General features: G+C 46.7%; 1 protein-coding gene across 2 annotated transcripts in view; it reads left to right on the plus strand.

Annotated features, from left to right (window-relative positions):
- APBB3 (amyloid beta precursor protein binding family B member 3) overlaps positions 1–21,603 on the plus strand; it is a 645,194-nt gene that overhangs the window by 460,809 nt on the left and 162,782 nt on the right. The window lies entirely within an intron of this gene.

A 21,603-nucleotide genomic window follows, 5' to 3' on the forward strand; every position in this document is an offset into this window, starting at 1 on the left:
TGGTCCTGGCTGAGCCTGGAGACTGCCTGTGTGTTACGTGGCCTGGGCAGGTGGTGGTGGTGGCCATCCTTGCTAGGTGATCCGAAGGTGATCCGGAGGTGTGCCTTGAAGCCCTGAGAACCCCCGATGGAGCCCAGGAGTGTGGGGGCATAAGTAAGTGAGTTGATCAGCAAAAGAGGCCACAGTAATTCAACAGCTGATCCATTGACCCGCTCATCTGCTGCCTAAGCATTGTTAATATTTCTGGCACTGATGACTAGGCACTGTTAATATGTCTGGCTTTTGATCCGTGTGGGTCGTGAGTTGTGTGCCGGGCGCTCGATCGGTGTGGGAGACTGTGGAGACCGGGCCTCTTTGATCCCATTGATCGATCAATATATGTGAAGAGCTGTGGCTTTCTTATAGCATCATGCATTGTGCTGGTGCCTGAAAAAAGAGGGTTGAAAGCGTTGCAAGGGTTGAAAGTGGTTAAAAGTGGGAGACTGTGGAGACATTGTTTCTTTGATCCCGCTATTTAGGCTCTGCTTCGCTCTGGAAGAGCTGTGTGAGGCTGTGAGCTGAGTGGTTATTCAAAGTTGGGTCACGCTCCATTCCAGATGACAGCTCTTCCTTTCACATTGTGTACCCTCTAAAACAGCAGCCAACCACTAGGTAGTGGAAATACCCAGAGCCAGGGACTGGGGGCTGCATCACAGGCTCGAGAAGATACCACAAGTGAAGTTAAAATAAAATTCTAAAATACACTAATTTGCACTATATAGCGGAGTGTGTATTAGTCAATGACAGTGATGAAACACCATAGCAACCCACTGTTGGACGACCTTAGAGCCCCGGAGCAGGATGGAACCATTCCAGTAACTGGAGCAATTAACTCGGTAGCCCTAAACAACGGTCCTGGAAAGGGCCTGGAGGAAAATAGTGGAGGCTTAGTAGTATACCCCACAACTCAGTGCACTCAAAGGCTCCTATTCAGGCTGGACTGGAGTTTCATACGCCGGGGTCAAGAACAGGCCAAATTGAAGAAATGGAAAGTATAGCCCACGCATGGAAACGCGGTCTGGAATACATACTGACAACTAAAAAAGTTTAAAAAAAAATTGATAGCCACTTTGGGAAAAAAAAGAAGTATAAGTCTAAATGATGTGGACACACTGGCAATCAACCATGTCCTTATATCGCAGCCAAATGTGAGTGGAAATGGAAAGGGTGACACACATGATTCCTCTTACACTTTTGAGTCTGTGTTCGAAGAAGATAAAGAGTCCGGCCAGGTTGACGAGGGACTCCAGATCAAAGATGTTATATGCACCCTATCTTCTGGTGACAACTCCAGAGATGGATTCGAGGAGTGTTCAGTAGTTCCAGAGACCTAATCGCCACTGAACATCACACAAGAGAGAGATAATAACACCTTTACAGCCCTTAATTTTGTCCTTAATTCATTGGTCTCTGTCTTCGAACTTTTAAGGGCAGAGGTCCAGGGGCAAGCAGGGATCCTACTAGAATTGACAAAGGAGGTGGCAAATTTAGATTTAAATTTAGTAGGGTGCAACAACATCATCAATTCCTCGTTGGTACCATTGGTAAATGACATGAGGTTGGAATTGGTAAAACAGGGATTGGATATCTCTGCAATCCAACGTTCATTGGCGTCAAAAAAAGACCAGGAAGGGAATCTTACACTTTGGTCAAAGATTTGTTGACAAAAATCAATCCCATCACGAGTGGGATACGAGAGGAAATTAGAGAAGAACAAGAGGAGAGCAATTCCTCTTTTCTCAACGACACTCCCCTGTCCGAACCTGTCCTACAAGAATTTCTGTGAATGGCTAATGCAGTTGATGCGTCCCTACAGACTTCGGATCAAGCTCCAAGCCAGGAAGATGATAGTGCTCAAATAACCCAAGAGGGGAAAAACCAGCCCAGTAAAGAGAGAGGGGAGTGTTTATCTAAAAATAAAAAGAGGCAAAGGAAAAGAGAGGCAAGAAGGAAGAGAAGAAGTAAAGGTGTGGTCTGTGTTCAGGAAGGAGCGAGGAAAACTAAAAATCTAGGAAGAACAAAAATAATGAAAACAAAAACAATTTCCTTCCTGAAATCACTTCCCAAAACAAAGGCAGTCCAACCAATAGATGAGAATGAAGCTGTCGATCCCGTCTTGGCTCCCAATAGAGCTGTTTCATTGGACAGACACAAGGAAAAAAAAACCTCTAGCAAAGATAAGAAACCTGACAATTGGCAGTCATCACCCAGGAAGAAGTTTGGGTGATCAATCTAACCGTGGGGCTCCAAACAGATTGGAAGGAAGCGGGGGAGGAACCACTGGGCCCCAAGTTCTGTCGGGACAGTAACAACAAGATAATCCCAGTGGCCCCATCTTCTTATCAAATAGACATCTTGCAGCTTCGAAAACCCTTGATGTAAATGGCAAAGCACAGGCAGTGGCTATCCCTGATGAAAGGGTAGCTCCCATTTCACAGTTAGGGGAACCAAAAATATTTAGCACTGGCAAAAGTGTAATGGTTGAAGAAGTGAAAATGGGGCCAGGGAAACATTGCGCCCTGAATATGGCTCACGATGGATCGGGCAAAGCTCGAGAAGAGATCAAAAGAATTGATGCCACGGAGAAGGCCGAGGAAGAGGTTCTGCACCAACTTGTGCAGGGGGCAACTAGCGAGGCAGAAACCTCATTTGTGATTCCAAAGCTCTGGCTTTCTCTGGTATCGAATAAAAAAGAAACTAAGTCACTATGCAGAAGCACCATTGTGTCTTTTCTCAAGAAAGTGCGAAGTCTATATTTGATAAAATCTGAAGATATCGAATACGTTTGCTTTCCTGAAATTCGAAATGCATATCTGGTAGAAGTCGGTTTGACCTCAAGAGAATGTAGAGACGCCATAAAAGGAGCAGCAAAGGAGCAAGAGGGTTTGGGAATACAAGTGCTAAATGTCTGCCCAACGGTTTCAGAGAACACCAAACAGAATTCGCCAAAATGGACTTCTAAAGCAACAGAATGGTCTGGAGCACTTCAAGAAGCCCACCCCAAGGTGACAGGGGATCCGGCTAATTATCTAAATAGAGACAATTTACCTATATCATTACTTCCAGAAATTGTGTCACTGGTTCTCCTCAAGATGGGGGTGGGGATCCAGCAGCTTTAGCCAAAAGGAGTTTAAAGTTATTTGTTGGAACGCGCTGGGTCCCAACACCTTCACATCATTAAAAATGAGGGAACTCCTATTCAATCTGGGGGATATCATAATTTTACAAGAAACTTGGTTAGTGAACCCCATTGAAATTGAAGATTTAAGAGTTATTTCCCAGGGTGCAACCCACAAACTGAAAGGGATACCATCAGGAGGGCAGCTGGTGGCAATCAGAAACTCTTTATTGAAAGAACCTGTTTCAATTTTAAAAATTGAAGGCTCGATTCAAATTTGTAAGGTTTCATTGAAATGTCAGGTCATCATGTCTGATTTGATTTTTGTGAATGTGTATTGGTATCCTGCGAGTTCAAGTCAAGATGTTTTTCTTAGGGAGCTGGCTGCCTCATTGGAGAAAATCAAGCTCCTATATGGGGGCGCGCAAATCATATTGGGGGGTGATTTAAATTTGCATTGTTTGCGCCCGACAAAGGAGGGGGGAGGTTTCAATGGGAAAGAAACCCTCAGGGAGAGGTAGATCTTGGGTGGAGTTTCTGCATGGCTGGGGACTGAAAATGGGGAATGGCTCCCTTCCGGGGGGCATCCCAGCCAACTCGACAAGATCACCCCCAGGGAGAGGTAGATCTTGGGTGGAATTTCTGGATGGTTGGGGACTGAAAATGGGGAATGGCTCCCTTCCGGGGGGCATCCCAGCCAACTCGACAAGATCACAAGGAAAATTTAGTTCAATCATTGACTATTTCTTTTTGTCTTTTGACCTTTTTTCCCAGAATGTTTCAATGACCGTAGATAAAAGGGGGAGGGGGAGACCACTCCAGGCGGCCTTGACGTTTTTAGAAACTGTCTTTGAAGAGCAATGTAGGCAAGGACAGATGGTTGAATGTAGGAAAGGGAGGTTACATCTCCAAAAATACAAGAGGGATGGGGTGAGTCTGAATAAGTGTCTCAGTGTAATTCCTGACTTCATACTAAGGCGTAATTGCACTGCGGTCATTTTCACTAAATTTATCTGGTCCACCTGCCCGCCGAGTATGGGAGGAGGTGGGCAAACCCAAGTGCATTGTCACGCTTTCGATGAAGCCACGATGTTGATGAAAAAACAATTGTATCAAGAAATAAGGGATCTAAAAAAGCTGAATTTGAGCTCGAATGAACAGAGAAAAAAATCTAAAGCGCTCCGTCAGTCGTACAAACAATGGTCAGTGGGAAGGAAGGCCATGCGTCTCCAGCAGGACAGTGAACTCATGCTAAGGTTGGTGGCAAACAGGGACTCTGGTCACTTTTGGAAGGTGATAAATTCATTGGAGGGTCATTCAAAAAGCTCGCTCTGCAACCTGGTCCCTGAAAAGGTCTGGGTGGACTACCTAGCTCTTGCATTTGGAACATGCAAAAGTCCCACTTCTGTAGTTTCGGAGGGTGTGAAATGGGAACTCCCGCTAGACACACAGAGTTTGGAGGAAATGATCAAGAAGAGCTCGTCCTCCAAAGCAGTGGGTCCAAACGGGCTGTCTTATGCAGTGTTACAAGAGAATTCAACTAAATGGGGCCAAACTGTTAGTGTGGTTATAAGGAGATATCTGTTAAAGAAAGCACTTCCTCCGACTTGGAAGTCGGCCATAATAATTCCACTTTTTAAAGGGGGGGATCGTATGTCACCAATCAGTTATCGCCCAATCGCCCTTTTAGATATAGAGGGAAAACTTTTTATGAAAATCCTCTTAGGCGAGGTGGAGAAATGGGTAAAAGAACATAAGATCCTTTCTAAGTACCAGACCGGTTTTCGTAAGGGCCTCTCAACAGCTTTAAACGGGGTCGCTCTCAATGTCATGTCAGAGAAGTCGGGTAAGCCTGGTGTAACGCTCACCTGACTCCCACGGGGGCGCTGGCCTGGTTCGCGCTGCTGTGACCTCATCTAAGGCGATGCGCAGGGTTCGGAAGACGGACTGGACCGGGCCCCAGATCTGGCTTGTCTGACTCGCAGAAGTATCTTTCTGTAGGTGAGAATAGGGGGTTAACTGTCTGCGGGGTAATGCAATCGGCCTCCCACTTCCCCCTCTCACCCTCCTGAAACCCTTCTGTGCTTCCCCGTAGCGTCTCACCTTAGGGTCTGGAAGGACGAGCTCTCCATCCTGCTTCTGATGCAGGGGCGCGTTGGTATCCAGTTACGTCACTGGATTTTCGGATGGGTGAGAACCAAACTTGCTTGGCTTCCAGGTAAGTTTTTTCTATAAGTGGTTCCCCTTGTGTCCATGCATTAATGTTCTAATGCTATTGTCTTTTTCCCCATAGGGGCCGGGGTACGGAATGCCGGGGAACAGGCACCGACCCGAGGTGAGCGGTGAAATCCTAGAGGAAATCAGGTAAGTCTTTAATGAGTGTTTTGGTAATGTCTTTTCATTCACTCATTAACGCTGATGTCTTTTTCCCCTTAGGGGCCGGGGTCCGAAAATGCCTGGATGCAGCTCGGACCCGAAATGAAAAGGGAATGACCCAACAGGTAAGTCTTGACATGGGGTTTTAGCTTCCCTTTTCCCTTCTTTCTCTCACCTTTGTTCTTGTCTTTTTCTCCCTAGGCGCGGGGGCGCGACTGCGAATCCGGATGGTCGCTGCTGAACATGGAGGCGCCCTGTAAAGGTGAGTAGAATGCGGCGCTGCAGCGATCGATGCGATGTGCTTTTAAAAATAAATGTCTTCCTTTTCAGGATTGTCGGCGAAATGTCTCTGGGATGCAGATTTAGCAGGTGAGGCCTTTTCCTTCTTCTGTTCTCTTGTTCCCTTCCTTTGCAGGTGATTCAGGATGATGGCAGGTGTGGCAGAAGTCAAGATGCAGGAGCAGACGCGGTGAGCGTCCAGCTGCTAGATGCAGAACAACGCGAAGCACGTGTGGCTGATCGGGTGTGGTTTAAATAGCCTTGGAAAAAGTTCCTAGAATGTGTCCTTCCTCCAATCAGGCATGTATCCTTCCCCGACCACGCCCGGGTGGTAAATGAGTCCCACAGGTAAAGTAGTTCCTTTCAGGCCTCAAGGAGGCCGGGGTTCTGCAGCATGGTCTGCATCAGGTAAGTGCACCCAAACACTTTCATAATGAGCCTGGCGCCTATGGCGCCAGGACTGACGTTTTCTAAGAGCCTGGCGCCATAGGCGCCAGGACGCTGTCCAAAGGGCCCCTATAAGGGGTTGCTTGGACCTTCCCCGGGGACTTGATGTCCGCTTTCGGGGACGCAGGGCCTGAGCCGGCTCCCCGGGAGCGGGCATCGTGACAGCACTCCCCCCCAAGGCCCCTCCCAAGGTTGTTCCCTCCGGGGGGTTTGGTTTGTTTGGGAAGAGTCGGTGGAATTTCCTGACTAATCGAGGTGGATGCACATGGTCACTGGGTTCCCACGACCTCTCCTGAGGTCCGTACCCCTTCCAATCAATTAGGTAGAAAAGCTTTGACCTAAACATTTTTGAATCTAAAATGTTCTTCACTTCGAATTCGGGTTCCCCATCTATTTGAATAGGTTCTGGAGGTTTGAGTAGTCGGGTTCCGGGGACCACTGGTTTCAGAAGTGACACATGAAAAACAGGGTGAATTCGCATATTAGCTGGTAAATCAAGTTTAACCGCTACTGGGTTAATTATTGCCGTAATAGAATAAGGTCCCAGATATTTTGGGTTAAAGGTTCGAGGCCCTTTGAGCGGTAAATGTCTGGTAGCTAACCACACTTGATCCCCAATCTGATACGGAGGTGCTTCACTCCGATGTAGGTCAGCATTCTCCTTGTATTTTCTCTTGGCTTGTTGTAAATGCGTGGTTGCCTCTTTGAAGGCTCGGGTAATGGTAGAATGCAGATGTTCTACTGCGGGCACTCCGAGGTTCTGAGGTCAGTCGAGGTTTGAGGTTCGAGGGTGATGTCCAAACAAGGTATAAAAAGGACTATGGCCAGTTCCAGAGTGTACCGAATTATTATATGCGTATTCGGCTATCCAAAGAATGTCTTTCCAGTTGCTTTCAGATTGCTGTAACATACACCGTAAGTACTGCTCAAGGGTCTGATTTGTCCTCTCGGTCTGACCATCGGTCTGAGGGTGGTGACTGGTCTATAATCTTACGTCGATTTGTGCCATTTGACAACATTTGCGCCAGAAGTGGGAAATTAATTGGCTTCCCCGGTCAGAGATTAGTGTAGATGGGAATCCATGTAGCCGAACAATATTTTCGAGGAATTCTTTGGCTAGGACAGAAGCTGAAGGTAAACCTTTCAAAGGAATGAAGTGGGCCATTTTGGAAAACAAATCCACAATTACCAGAATGGTATTGTATCCCGAACTAGGAGGCAAGTCCGTAATAAAATCCATTGATAGGGTGTGCCAGGGTGCTGGCGGTATGTCTAGAGGTTGAAGGAGACTGGCTGGTCTTTTCTTTTGACCTTTATTTTGGGCGCAAACACCACAGGACATCACAAAAGATTTAACATCTTTTCGCCAAGAGGGCCACCAGAATTGTCGTTTCACCTTTTCCATTGTCTTGGCAATACCGGGGTGTCCCTCTATTAATGTATCATGATAACCTGAAATAACTAGTTCGTGTAAATCCTTGTGCAGCAGGAATAAGCGTCCTTGGTAATAAGGTAAACCATTATCTATGGTAAAGTCTGATCCCTTTTGTATCCAATCCTGTAGGACTGTAGGGTCCAGGAGTTGTTTCACTCTGTCTTGAATGTCTTCAAGCGTCTGTAACGAAGTCATGCCTAGAATTCTCTGTTCGGGAATTATTGGTACTGGTTCTGAGTTTGTATCGGATTCTCCCATTCCAATTCGGGATAAGGCGTCTGCTTTGCTGTTCTTGCAGCCAGGTCGATAGGTAATCACGAAATCAAATTCAGCGAAAAACAAAGCCCATCGGAGCTGCCGTGATGACTGAGCCTTGGCGGTTTTCAAATACTGTAAATTCCGGTGATCAGTGATCACCGTGATGGTATGTCGAGCGCCAAGCAGGTAATGCCGCCAGGCTTTAAAAGCGGACTTTATGGCTAACAGTTCTTTGTCAGTGATTGCGTAATTAATCTCTGGTGCCGAGAATTTTCTGGACCAAAATGCTACGGGATGCAGTTGGTTGGTTTCAGGATCTCTTTGAGACAGAACTGCTCCCATGGCTAGGTTGGATGCGTCAGTTTCGACGACATACGGGAGATCTGGACGTGGGTGTTTCAATATAGGTGCGGAGGTAAACTTAGCTTTTAAATCCTGGAAGGCCTGCTCGGCTTCTTCAGACCATTCAAAACGTTTATTTTTCCAGTGTGTAGTGCAGAGTGCAGTAATGGGTTGTACTATGCGTGAAAATCCCGGGATAAACCTGCGATAGAAATTGGCAAAGCCGAGCATGCTTTGAACCCCTTTTACAGAGCTAGGTGATGGCCATTTGAGGATGGCATCCACTTTTCTTGAGTCCATTCGGACTCCTTTGGGTGTCAGGATGAAACCGAGAAACTCAACTTCTGTGGTATGGAAAACACATTTCTCCAGTTTAGCAAATAGTTTGTGTTGGCGCAGTTTTTCCAGAACTGCCCTAAAGTGTTTTCTGTGATCAGACTCCGAAGAGGAGTACACTAGAATGTCATTGATATAGACGACAACACAAACATCGATGAGTTCCCAAAGGACATCATTCATGAAGAATTGGAAGGCAGCAGGCGCATTGCACAACCGGAAAAGCATTACCAGGTATTCAAATAATCCATATTTTGTACGGAAGGCTGTTTTCCATTTGTCGCCTTCTTTTACTCGCACCAGATGATATGCCCCCCGGTGATCTAACTTGGTGTATATGCAAGCGTCCTTCACCTGGTCAAGGAGTTCAGGAATCAGAGGCAGAGGATAACGGTTTTTAACCGTTATCTGGTTCAATACGCGGTAATCGATACAAGTTCTAAGGTCGCCTTCTTTTTTAGGCACGAAGAACAAAGCCGAGGATGCCGGGGACTTTGACGGGCGAATAAAACCATTGGCGAGGTATTGATCCAAATATTGTCTCAAATGCAGGTTCTCAGGTTCGGCAAGGGCATAAATCCTGCTACAAGGGGGTTGTGCACCGGGCACCAGATCGATTTGGCAATCGTACGATCGGTGAGGAGGTAACGTGTTAGCCTGTTCCTTTTGGAAGACGTCCTGAAAGTCTTGGTATTCCGGAGGTAATTGCATGGAGGCAGAGGTCACAGAAGCTAGATTAATCTTCAGGTTTTCTGGGTAGCATGTTTGTGCACAATCCGGGAAGGTTATTCTCTTAGCTCGCCAATCAATTCGAGGATTATGTGTCTCTAACCAAGGAATTACAAGAATAACCTGAAACTGTGGAGCCTTGATTACATCAAACACAACTGCCTCCCGATGGCCGTCAGGACCAATAACAGTCACCCCAGTAGTGGAATGTGTTACCGGTCCAGAGGCAATTTCAGTTCCATCGACTGTGGTGATGACATCTTTGCTGGTTTTAGGATGGAGAGGGAGGTTAATCCTAGAGGCCAATTCACGATCCACATAGTTTCCAATAGCCCCACTATCGATGTATGCCTTTATTGCATGCAACCGCCTAGGCTTTTCTGGATTTACGAGAACCATTGGCACAATGAAATGCGAGGTCTGAGAGTTAGTTTTCAAGCTCGGCAAGCGGACCCCTACGCTTGTCGGGCTAAGTCGTTTCCCGAAACAGAGTCTTCATGGTTTTTATCAGCGCTCCTACCGCTTTTCGGGGCGGTTTTGCCGGACACTTTCTACGAGATTGCCGGGACAAGCATGTGAAACTACTAACCAGGATTGGAAACAAAGCAGGACCAGTGCATATATATATATATATATATATATATATATATATATATATATATATATATATATATATATATTTATTGTTTATTTTTTTTTTTATTGTGTTTGGTTGAGACAACCTTTTACAAAAACGAGTCACAACTGAATACATTCTTTAAACAGAAAAAGAAATGAAAGGACAATTTAAGAAAGCAACAGTACCCAAAAAGCAGACAAAAAAAGATTAATGTTACCACCCACGAATATCTTGCATACTACTCGTTACCACATATAAAACCATTCATTATAAAACTATATTTTTAAAATTATACAACAAAAAGCTTAAAATGGAGGAACCTTTCCTATGAAATTTTCATTCTAAGCACTATTATGATCCTTTAAAGAAACTAAGGAAAATGGGAAAGACCTACACAGCCTAGAGAGGAGTTAATCAACAATGTTGCAGCTGGCAAGCACCTGGACAACAGCGACTGTTAAAGGATTATGGACACCGGCTATTAAACGGTCCCAAAACATTTCTGGTATGAAGTGAGCACTCAAAAAACCAAATCTAGTGAACAGTCGGGCTCTGACTTCACCAGTTCCTTGGCAGTCCATTAAGAGATGTTTCAAAGTTTGGGCTTTCGGATTCGAACAATTTTCACATAGCTTTAGTCCCGAATCCCCTTGGCCTCTTTGAGCTAGCACTTCACCAGTTCTTACAACATTTAAACGGATTCTGAGGAAATTGTTTCTTATTTTTCAGTCCAGAAATTTAACCAAATAGCTTGGAACATAGCCCAGATTCTTTTCTTCGACTATAAATTGATTGGATTTCGTTTTAACCTGCATCAAGTCAATTGTAGTGATCTAATCCATTTCTGCCAGTTTTATTTTGGCCTTGCAGGGATTATGTGGCAAAGTAACGAAATCTGTGCTTGCCTTTGATAGTTCCTCAGTGGCCCATTTTTCCAATTTTCTCAGTCTCTCCGAACCGCCCCTCTCGGAGTGCTCTCTAATGTCTCTGTATAGGGAATTCTCCTGTGCAGCGGAAATAAGCCTAAAGAGTGACATCAGCTTCCATTCTGCAATGGTTTTTAAGGAGCTTAACCCCAGTTCGAATCTGAGAAGGCTCGTTGAGACACACATGGGAATATTGTGGACTTTCTTCCACACCATACTCTCCCATTTCTGGCAATCTGTGTGCCACAGGAGGGGTTTAGTTTTGAGCCCATAAAGTATAACTGGTATGACTTTTGCTTTATAGAAACGAATCAGATGAGGTATGGAAAATTTACAATATTTTGCTAAGATCGTTTTCATCTGGGCCAATAATGACAAAGTTTTGTTTTACAGATCCTTTTCCACCTTGCAAATCGCAGGAGACGCATATATTTTGAAGCCCGGATATAACAACTCTTCAACTCTCTCAATTTGCTGCCCTCCTATCTCCCATGAACTGTAAGGGATTTGTTTATGATTTTGTCTGAATACCATCATTTTTGATTTTTTTTGGGTTGAGTGCTAAGCCATTTTCCCTAGCATAACTATCCAGTCCATGAAGTAATCTCTGGAGTCCTACAGGGGAACAATCTAGAAGAATCACGTCATCCGTGTATGCCAGCCAGTGGACCCTTGTTCTACCAATCACTGGACTGGCCAACGCACATGGCTACAAGCAGTCTCCCGCATCAGACAAATATAAATTGAAGAACAGCGGAGCACCCAAGCAACCCTGCCGAACCCCCTTTTCTACTTTGATAGACTCGGACAGATTTCCTTCCCCATCAAGTCGAATTCTTATGGTGTTATCTTTATGGAACTCGATCAGCATGGCGAGCAACCCCTCGAGGATGCCCCACGCTCTTAACTTTGCCCATAGCCTGCACCTATCTACCTGATCGAACGCTCTAGAGAAGTCCACCCAGGCCCCATACAACAAACCTCCTCCAGGTGTCACGATGCCCGCTCCCGGGGACCCGGCTCAGGCCCTGTGTCCCTGAAAGCGGACATCAAGTCCCCGGGGAAGGTCCCAGCAACCCCTTACAGGGGCCCTTTGGACAGCGTCCTGGCACCTACGGCGCCAGGCTCATAGAAAACGTCAGCCTGGCGCCATAGGCGCCAGGCTCATTATGAAAGTGTTTGGGTGCACTTACCTGATGCAGACCATGCTGCAGAACCCCGGCCTCCTTGAGGCCTGAAAGGAACTACTTTACCTGTGGGACTCATTTACCACCCGGGCATGGTCAGGGAAGGATATATGCCTGATTGGAGGAAGGACACATTCTAGGAACTTCTTCCAAGGCTATTTAAACCACACCCGATCAGCCACACGTGCTTCGCGTTGTTCTGCATCTAGCAACTGGACACTCACCGTGTCTGCTCCTACATCTTGACTTCTGCCTCACCTGCCAGCATCCTGAATCACCTGCAAAGGAAGGGAACAAGAGAACAGAAGAAGGAAAAGGCCTCACCTGCTAAATCTGCATCCCAGAGACATTTCGCCGACAATCCTGAAAAGGAAGACATTTATTTTTAAAAAAAACATCGCATCGATCGCTGCAGCACTGCATTCTACTCACCTTTACAGGGCGCCTCCATGTTCAGCAGCGACCATCCGGATTCGCAGTCGCGCCCCCGCGCCTAGGGAGAAAAAGACAAGAACAAAGGTGAGAGAAAGAAGGGAAAAGGGAAGCTAAAACTCCATGTCAAGACTTACCTGTTGGGTCATTCCCTTTTCATTTCGGGTCCGCGCCGCATCCAGGCATTTTCGGACCCCGGCCCCTAAGGGGAAAAAGACATCAGCGTTAATGAGTGAATGAAAAGACATTACCAAAACACTCATTAAAGAAAGACTTACCTGATTTCCTCTAGGATTTCACCGCTCACCTCGGGTCGGTGCCTGTTCCCCGGCATTCCGTACCCCGGCCCCTATGGGGGAAAAGACACTAGCATTAGAACATTAATGCATGGACACAAGGGGAACCACTTATAGAAAAACTTACCTGGAAGCCAAGCAAGTTTGGTTCTCACCCATCCGAAAATCCAGTGACGTAACTGGATACCAACGCGCCCCTGCATCAGAAGCAGGATGGAGAGCTCGTCCTTCCAGACCCTAAGGTGAGACGCTACGGGGAAGCACAGAAGGGTTTGAGGAGGGTGAGAGGGGGAAGTGGGAGGCCGATTGCATTACCCTGCAGACAGTTAACCCCCTATTCTCACCTACAGAAGGATACTTCTGCGAGTCAGACAAGCCAGATCTGGGGCCCGGTCCAGTCCGTCTTCCGAACCCTGCGCATCGCCTTAGACGAGGTCACAGCAGCGCGAACCAGGCCAGCGCCCCCCGTGGGAGTCAGGTGAGCGTTACAGAACGCGAAGCCTTCCTACAAATTCCCACCCAGGCGCTATGGAAACTTCTGAGACTGATCAGTTGGCCCTATTACTTGGGGCATTACGGGCGGAAGTACATGCCGCTCGTCAAGAGACTAATGCCCTCAAGAGGGAATTAATAATATCAAAGGAAAGAACTGATGACCTGGCCAGACAGCTTTTGCAAGGTCAAGCTGGACAAACTCCTCTACCCTGTTCCGGAGGGAACCCCGCTCCTGTGGTACCCAGTAACCCTGTGCAGATTAATCTACCTGGAAACATGCCGCTGGCCCCACCTGAACGCTTTGCTGGGGACCCCAAACGATTCGCCGTATTCATGAATCTGTGTCGTTTGCACTTCCTATGCAGACCTGGGGCCTTCCCTAATGATCAGACCAAAGTAGCCTTTGTATTGTCATATCCCAGCGGCTGCGCTGCCGATTGGTCAGTTCCACTGGTTACTCAAGATGACCCGATTCTCTGTGATTTTCAAGGATTTCAAACAAGCATGGAAAGGTTATTTGCTCGACACTCTCAGGGGCAGGCTCTGGATGACGAACTTCTATCCCTGCAACAGGGCAATCAGGACCTCCTATCCTATATTGCAACCTTTAATAGACTAATTGTGGAAACGGGATGGCCAGAGGATAAAAGAGTCACGTTATTTTATCGAGGTCTACGCGGAGAACTTAAAGATGTCTTGGCCCAAGTTGTAAATCCGCCCCAAGAATGCACAGAATATATAGACTTAGTGGTCCAATTGGATCACAGACTTCAAAACAGAAAAACAGATCAGTCCAGGTTTGAGACCCAGGTGTTGGTCAAGACCCACGCTAACCCCAAGGGAGTTGATGTCTCTGAGGCTATGCAAATTGGAGGGGTTAAAGAACCCTTAACTCAAAAGGAACGTGAAAGGAGGCGGCAGTTAAAATTATGTCTTGAACTCTGTGGGAACTCTGGACACTTTCTACGAGATTGCCCATAATTCCAGGCATTCATCATTCACCTTTTGCACCTTGCAAATTGTTTCCTTTTTCAATAAGTGTGCAGGGCATGATATTAGTCCATCTTCCAATCCAGTACTGGTTTCTACATGCCCATACACTCACAGCTGTGTTCTTTCCCAGCATCCTGGCTCTCCTGATTTTTCAGTCATGTCTGAGAACTTAATTATTTTCATTTCCACAGTTTTTATTTGTTCTCTATACTGGGACGGATGCATACGTTTTTTTGCTTGTCCAACCAATTCCAGTCTCCATTCTCTTTGCTTTCACATATATCTTTGTATGGGAAGGTCTGTCTTGATCGCCATCTTAGAGTTGTCCATTTTCCTTCGAATTGTCCTCTGGTGGTGCATGTTGCCATGTGACTGAGACATTTAGCATCATGTGAAGGCATTTCCCTTGCTATAAATGTCCTTTCCACATTGATGGCATACGGTATTAAGGAACAGACATAACAACTTTCTTCTGATGTTTTTTCTCCCAACTCTTCCATGTGCTGGTACCATAGGTTGTTAGTTAGATGAACTGTTGTGTCTAAATATGTATTTATACTTTTATTGTTTTCTACAGCATCTCTCTTTATTCAAGGAAAATTTATTTTAATATCAGAGATCAGTGGGTGTTTTGGACTCTTAATGGGGACAATGATAGATGTCTTATTTTTTTGTTTTTCACTGCCTATAATATGTAGGAATACCACCATAATGAGGATAGCAGTTAAAATCAAAATATCACAAAAAGCTCCAATAATTATCCTTCATACAGTACATTTCTTTTGTGGAGCTGCATGTCTTATTCTTGAAATATTTTTATTCCTCCCACTATTTTTAATATACCAAGTTTATCCATTATTGATAACTCATACATTTATAACAATACTGCAAAATAATTGCCAATATAATTCTTAAAAGACAAGTGTTGTTTTCCGGTTTCTGAGAAATGTCACACTGTCTGTGTGTTTTCTTATAAGACTGCAGTATAGAGGAGAAAATGACAAGTAAGAATGTGTGTGCAAAAGGTAGCATAACAAATAAAGTACTCTTCTTTTCTTCTTGTTTTTGCTGCTTCTGTCACATTGTCTCTTTTATCCTAGTCTAAGGAAGGTGTTCCATGATCACTGCAATTCCATCAGTCCTTTAAGAAACCCTAATCTAAAAGTTTTACTTCTTCCCTTGCCTTGGCTTTTGGCTATAGATCTTGTCTGCACACGCTGAAATTCTTCACTTCCTTCGGTAGGGGTAGTTTCAGGAGAGGTCAAGGTTTCTCCTTTGTAGGGTTTGATGTCATGTAAATGTATCCACCCTCGCCTTCCTTGTAGTTTCAAACCAGTAGGGCTTACTTCCTCCACTTCATGGGGGCCCTCGAAACAGGGGGTACTCCAGGTGCGTATGAATTTGCGCACCAGCACCTGGTCCCCTTGATACAGGCTTAGTGGCTGGGTGTTTTTTTTTTTCTAAATCAATGGGCTGATTGTCTGTTTTTCTTCCACTTGACCCCTGCAGTCATTTCTGAAGCTGTTGAGACATAAAGGAAACACTTGCAGTCATTGTTTTCAAATAATCATGCATTTCATCACCTAAAGCCCTTGCTACAATATTGGCATCTGTATTTGCCCTTGTTAGGGGAGTGATAGGAGTTCTCATACAGCAACAACTCATGAGTAGTCAGCTGGTGATCTGATCCAAGCTGGTTCCACAGAGCATGTAGCGCAAGTGGTAGACAGTGGAGCCATCCTGTATTTAAAGTGATTTTAAATATTACTATGTTTTCCTTCAACAGACCATTTAATTTCTCACAAAGACTATTTGCTTGTGGGTGATAGGCTGATGAAAACCTGTGTCTTATGCCTAATAGCACAACTATATTTTCAGATAGCTCATTTACGAAGTGCGGTCCATTATCAGATGCAAATCTTTGCACACACTCTATCTTGGAAATACTTAGCACACAAGGAACTTGGCGGCACATGCAGCATAAGGGTGCGTGCATGGGCCCACCTCGATCCATCTAGAAAAGGGACATACTACAAATAGTATGTATCTATAGCCATTGCAAATCTGCAGCATATCTACATAATCTATATGTAGATGCTGAAATGGTCCATTCGGTCTGGAGATTACTCCTCTCACTGTTCGCAAAGTGTGTCCTGCAGTACATTTCTGGCACAGAATACAGTTTATAATGCACTGTGCCACAGGTTCAAATAGGTTTGGTACAAACCATTCTTCTGCAATAGTAGCAGCTAGATTCTCTGGGGTCACATGTGCTGGGTAGTGAAGTTGCTCCAACGCTACCCTCAATAATGCTAGATGCATAACTGACTTTCCAGTGCTATCTCCAAACTGCCTCAGTAGGGTATAGAGAACATTCCCTTTTGTTCCATAACTCTGTTTCTTCCTGTACTGCTCGTCCTTGTATTTTAATTAACTGTACAATGGACGTCATATTAAATCCTTCCTTAACCAGCATGCATCGCCCTGTTGCCTGCTTACAGTTTTTACTTTGCTTTCAAATGTGGTTGGTTAATAGGCTGCTTTTTTGGCCTCTAAGTCTGCAGCTTCATTTCCGCAAGGGATTAATTAATACAATTGCTATTTTCTCAGGGGAACTCATGCTTCAATTCATTTTTCCATTAATTCTGCATGTTGCACTGGAGTGCTGCCTGTAAGGCGGAAACCCCTCCTTTTCCAACATGATAAGCCTGCATGCACAGTTGAGGCCACATAGGTGAAGTCAGAGTACACCGTCACTTCCTAATCCTCAAAGCTTTGTAGCGCATCACTAAGCGGAGCTAATTCTGCTGCCTCTGCTGAGTAATTTGGGCACACTCTTCTGCAAATCATTACCTAAAATGTACCCTGCTGTTCCCGTATTTCTCACCCCCTTTTTTTGATCAATTCTTGATGAAAGCCACTTCCCCCCCTTCCTAGAGCATTTTCTCTAACTCAGGGAATATCATCATAACATTCAGTATACGGTATACAGTCATGCACATCATCCTCCTCTCCCACTAGTTCAGCTATAAACATTGCTGGATTCACTGTGCTACACCTAACAATTTTGATTGCAGGGTTTGCTATAATTACCTCATGCCTTGATGCTTTTTGTGTGGCCAATGTACTTTTAGGTTTCTCCAAAATTGCAAATAATGCATGCTCTACGAACAATGCTACTGAACACCACATGGTTATACTTGAGGCCCTTTCAATCACAAACGCAGCTGCTGCTAAAGATTGCTAAAGATAATGGGCCTCATACTGAGTTACTCATTAAAAATCCATTAATACCAGCAATCCGGTATTAGTGTTTCCGGCCGCACATGCAGCAGAATCCCTGCTGTACTACGAGTACACGGGTGCGGGCACAAACCCATGCCGGAAGCGTTAATATCGGGTTGCTGGTATCAACTGATGAATAGAGAAGACATCTGGCATTTGTGGACAGGAAATGGCTTCCCTACCGCTTCTGCCCAAAAAAACATCACTAACCCCAGATTGCCGGTAATACTGGTGCCGGAACCCGAAATGCCACAAAAAACCTCAATCCACCACTGCAATCTACAGCCATCCAGCCACAAAAACACCTGAAAAACATGTCCCAGGAACACAGAAACCCAGACAAGGACCTACACCAATGCAAACCCAAGTTTGCAGACGCTCAAATGACATGACTGTGCTGCAGTATGCTGAAGAGCTGATTGGAGCAAGGCAGCAAGAGACAAGCTGCCAGAGGAAGAGCACCATATGGGGTGAGGTGGTGGCCAACATCACAGCTGTTGGGAACGTCCCCGGATGTGAAAGGATTGCCACAAGAGGTGGGACGACCTGAAGGCCGACGTGTGCTCAGCCATTGCAGAGCACAGGAGGGAGTGCACAGCCACAGGTGGGGGCATCATTGAGCCCCTACGACTCATGCCATTGGAGGAGCACCTGAGCAACATCCTGCACATGGAGGGTATTGAGGGCATCGGAGACTTTAAGGCCGGCGAAGGGACATAAAAAGAAGGCAGTAAGTACAAATGAATTTACATGTACGCCCCCCCCCCCCCTTTTGCATATCCCCACCATCAGAATGCCGAACAATGGCCAAGCCAATTGGCCTGACCCATGGCATGGAACGCACTGTCCATCCTTCGATGGCTGTACCAACCCGATATACACACAGGCATGCACATTGCATAAATCCTGTATTTACCCCCTTCATGAACCCCACCCCTGCAAGGTCACCCACCTAAGCAACAAGACCCACATGAGACACATTTCACCAACAAAACAGTTGCCCACACGGCATGTGATATGTATAATGCATGACTGAGAACATATGTGGCAAACAGCTGACAGCACATCTCGTCTCCCCAACAGGTACCTACTCCACGGACAGCGACGAGGCAGGGCCATCGCATGCACCCACCAGGAGAGGCACCACCCCTGTGCAGGCCAGACACACTGCCAGATGCAGCAGGCAGCATGGCAGTGGGGTGACACCAGCACCGCCACCACCACCTGTTGCAGTGCCAGCCCAGCCACCACCACCCAAGGCAGTGCAAGCCCAGCCAACACCTCCACCCCAGGCAGTGGCAGCCCAGCCACCACCACACCAGGCAGTGCCAGCCCAGCCACCACCACCAGCTGTGGCAATGCCATCCCAGCACCCACCACACCTGTGGCAGTGCCAGCAAAGCCACCACCACCACCTGTGGCAGTGCCAGCCCAGTACCCCCCTATGTAACCTGCACACACTGGTGTCATGCCCTTCGACACCACAGGACAGTGCCCGTGCACACACGAGGCCACCTGCCACATGGCTGCAGACAGATGTCGCATGTGGATATTTCTGAGGAGTAAGACTCAAACGGGGAACAGGAAGTGGCCATGGACTCCTATGAACAATATGAGGGGGACACCACACCTAGATTTGGTTCAGCCACACCCCCAAGCCCACATAGCCCGCAACCACTGCCAGATGGTAACCAATGTGCTATAAGGGCACAGCTGGACCAGATCGAGCGACAGCAGGTGGAAATACACACAGTGGCTGGTGAGCAACTGACAGAGTCATGAAATCCGCAATACCACCCAGAGTAGCACCCGCCACTTGCACGCACACTCGGACAGGCAACATCTGCCATGGTGACACTTGGGCAGAGGGTGCATGAGCACAAAGATGCCTCATCTGCTGCAGCGGAGTCGCTATCACAGGCCATGCAGTTGACATTGCAGTTCATCCATGCCCAGGGTTCTGAGCCCTCATCCACCAACACATCCACTGAGGGGTCACTAGAATGCACATCAAGGTGAAGGTCCATCCGACTCCTCAGCACAAGGTGCCAAGACTCAGATCCCAAGTCCAAACATGTAATGCATTTACATGGCGGTCACGCTGATGCATACTGTTGTGTATTTAGAGTGGGTAGGGTTTTTTGGGTGATTTTGAGTCGGTAGGGTTTTTTGGGTGGTTTTGACTGAGTAGAGTGTTTTGGGGTAAGTGTTGGGATAGGATGTACAATGCATGTATGTCCAGAATGGCCCGCCTAATAATAAAAAGAAAATTCACACTTGCAACCTTGAATGGACATCAAACTTTGTGTGCATGCATTTCTTGTGTGAGATGAATAGTGAAGTGTGCATTGCCCAGGTAAATGGCAGGCAGCATAAAAAAAAGCTCAATAAGCGCGTGGCGGGTGATGTGACTGTGCCTGGCCTCTGTATGCACAGTATCCACATGTGTGCCATCCGCATGCACGCCATCATCATCCTCAGAGCAGGGCATGTCCACATCTGGTGGCAGGTGTATGTTGCTCCAAATGCATATGTTGTGCAACATGGTGTATGCCAACACGATCTTGCCCACCTTATCTGGCTTGTACATGAGGACCCCCCCCCAGTACGATGTAGACATCGGAAGCGTGCCTTCCATGCGCCAAATGTGCGCCCAATTGCCTCCCTGGTCCGAATGTGTGCACGATTGTATGCCAACTCCTGTGTATTCCTCACAGGGGTCTTCATCCATTGGATCCGTGGATATCCAGAGTCACCTGCAAGGGGGACAGAAATAGGGCATGTCAGTGGATACAGTGGATGAGTGTACCTTTCAAGCACTGTGCCAATGGTCAGGGTAAGTACAGTGCCCATATGTGAAACCACGTTACACCTTAAGCAATGTGGGTCATTGAATGAGTGGTGTACATTCCTGACAGACATGTCATGTCGGTACTACATTGATACCATGTTCACATGATACTACAGGATGGTGTTTACATATCCGCCACCAACAAATGAGACATGGACAGGAGGGGCAAAGTACTTACACCATGGTTTGGTTCATGTACTTATGTGGGCCCACTGTGCCTTGTGGCATTCGTAGCTCAAGGGGTTGCAATGGGACGTGCATGTCACAGGGGAGGAGGGCAGATGGGATGTGCAAGTGCTCTTGTGTGCCCGGACATGGTTGCTGATGTGGGCCACGGTGGGGGACACTGGCTGGGTAGTAGGCCGGGGTGGACACAAGAGTGGTGTGCACTTGTATGGTGCATACTGGAGCATCGGTGTGAAGGTGTGGGAGGGTGGTGTGGAGTAGACAGGGGCCTGGTGGCCTGTGAGTGCCATGTGGCCACAGGGCATATGTGTCAGTGGCAGATGGAGGGCATATGTGTCAGTGGCAGATGGGTGATTGTCAGGGGAGGGTGAGTAGTGAGGAGGTATTGATGGCTATTGGGTCATCCACACCTCACCTAATGGTGCTGTCTGTTATGGGCAAGGGACCATTCCAGTGAGAGGACCCGCCTACGGGGATGGGTGGGGGAGGGGTGCATCATCTATGATGTGCATACGACACATTAGTATGGGGCATGGTTGTGGGCGCAAAGGACCGATCTGACTAACATGCCATGTCTTTGCCTGCTAAGGTGTCACCCTGTTGCTTGCCATCTGGTGCACTTTTGTAAAATGTATATGTACTGCACTGAGTGACACAGTGTGTGCCCCATTTGTTGTGCCTGCTGTTCCATGCTGTGGTGCTCTATCTTGCATGTGTCATTGTCCACACACTGTGTGTGTCTATGACTCTGCATCTCATACTGAAGCACAGCAACATGCATTACCCCTGATTCACTTTTTTCATCATGTGATGGGTGCCCCTGCTGTATGTGTAAGTTGCCATTGGTACAGGGGTGTGTTGTGGCAAGTTGATGTTGAGCTTGTCATGGGACTTTGTCGCTCCCATGCACATGTACCTGGCTCCCCTATGCACCAATGCCTGGCCATGATGATGGATCATGGTCTTTTTGTCTC

The sequence above is a fragment of the Ambystoma mexicanum genome, chromosome 3q (assembly GCF_040938575.1).
Source record: "Ambystoma mexicanum isolate Mex_15411 chromosome 3q, UKY_AmexF1_1, whole genome shotgun sequence".
Taxonomy (NCBI): Eukaryota; Metazoa; Chordata; class Amphibia; order Caudata; family Ambystomatidae; genus Ambystoma; species Ambystoma mexicanum.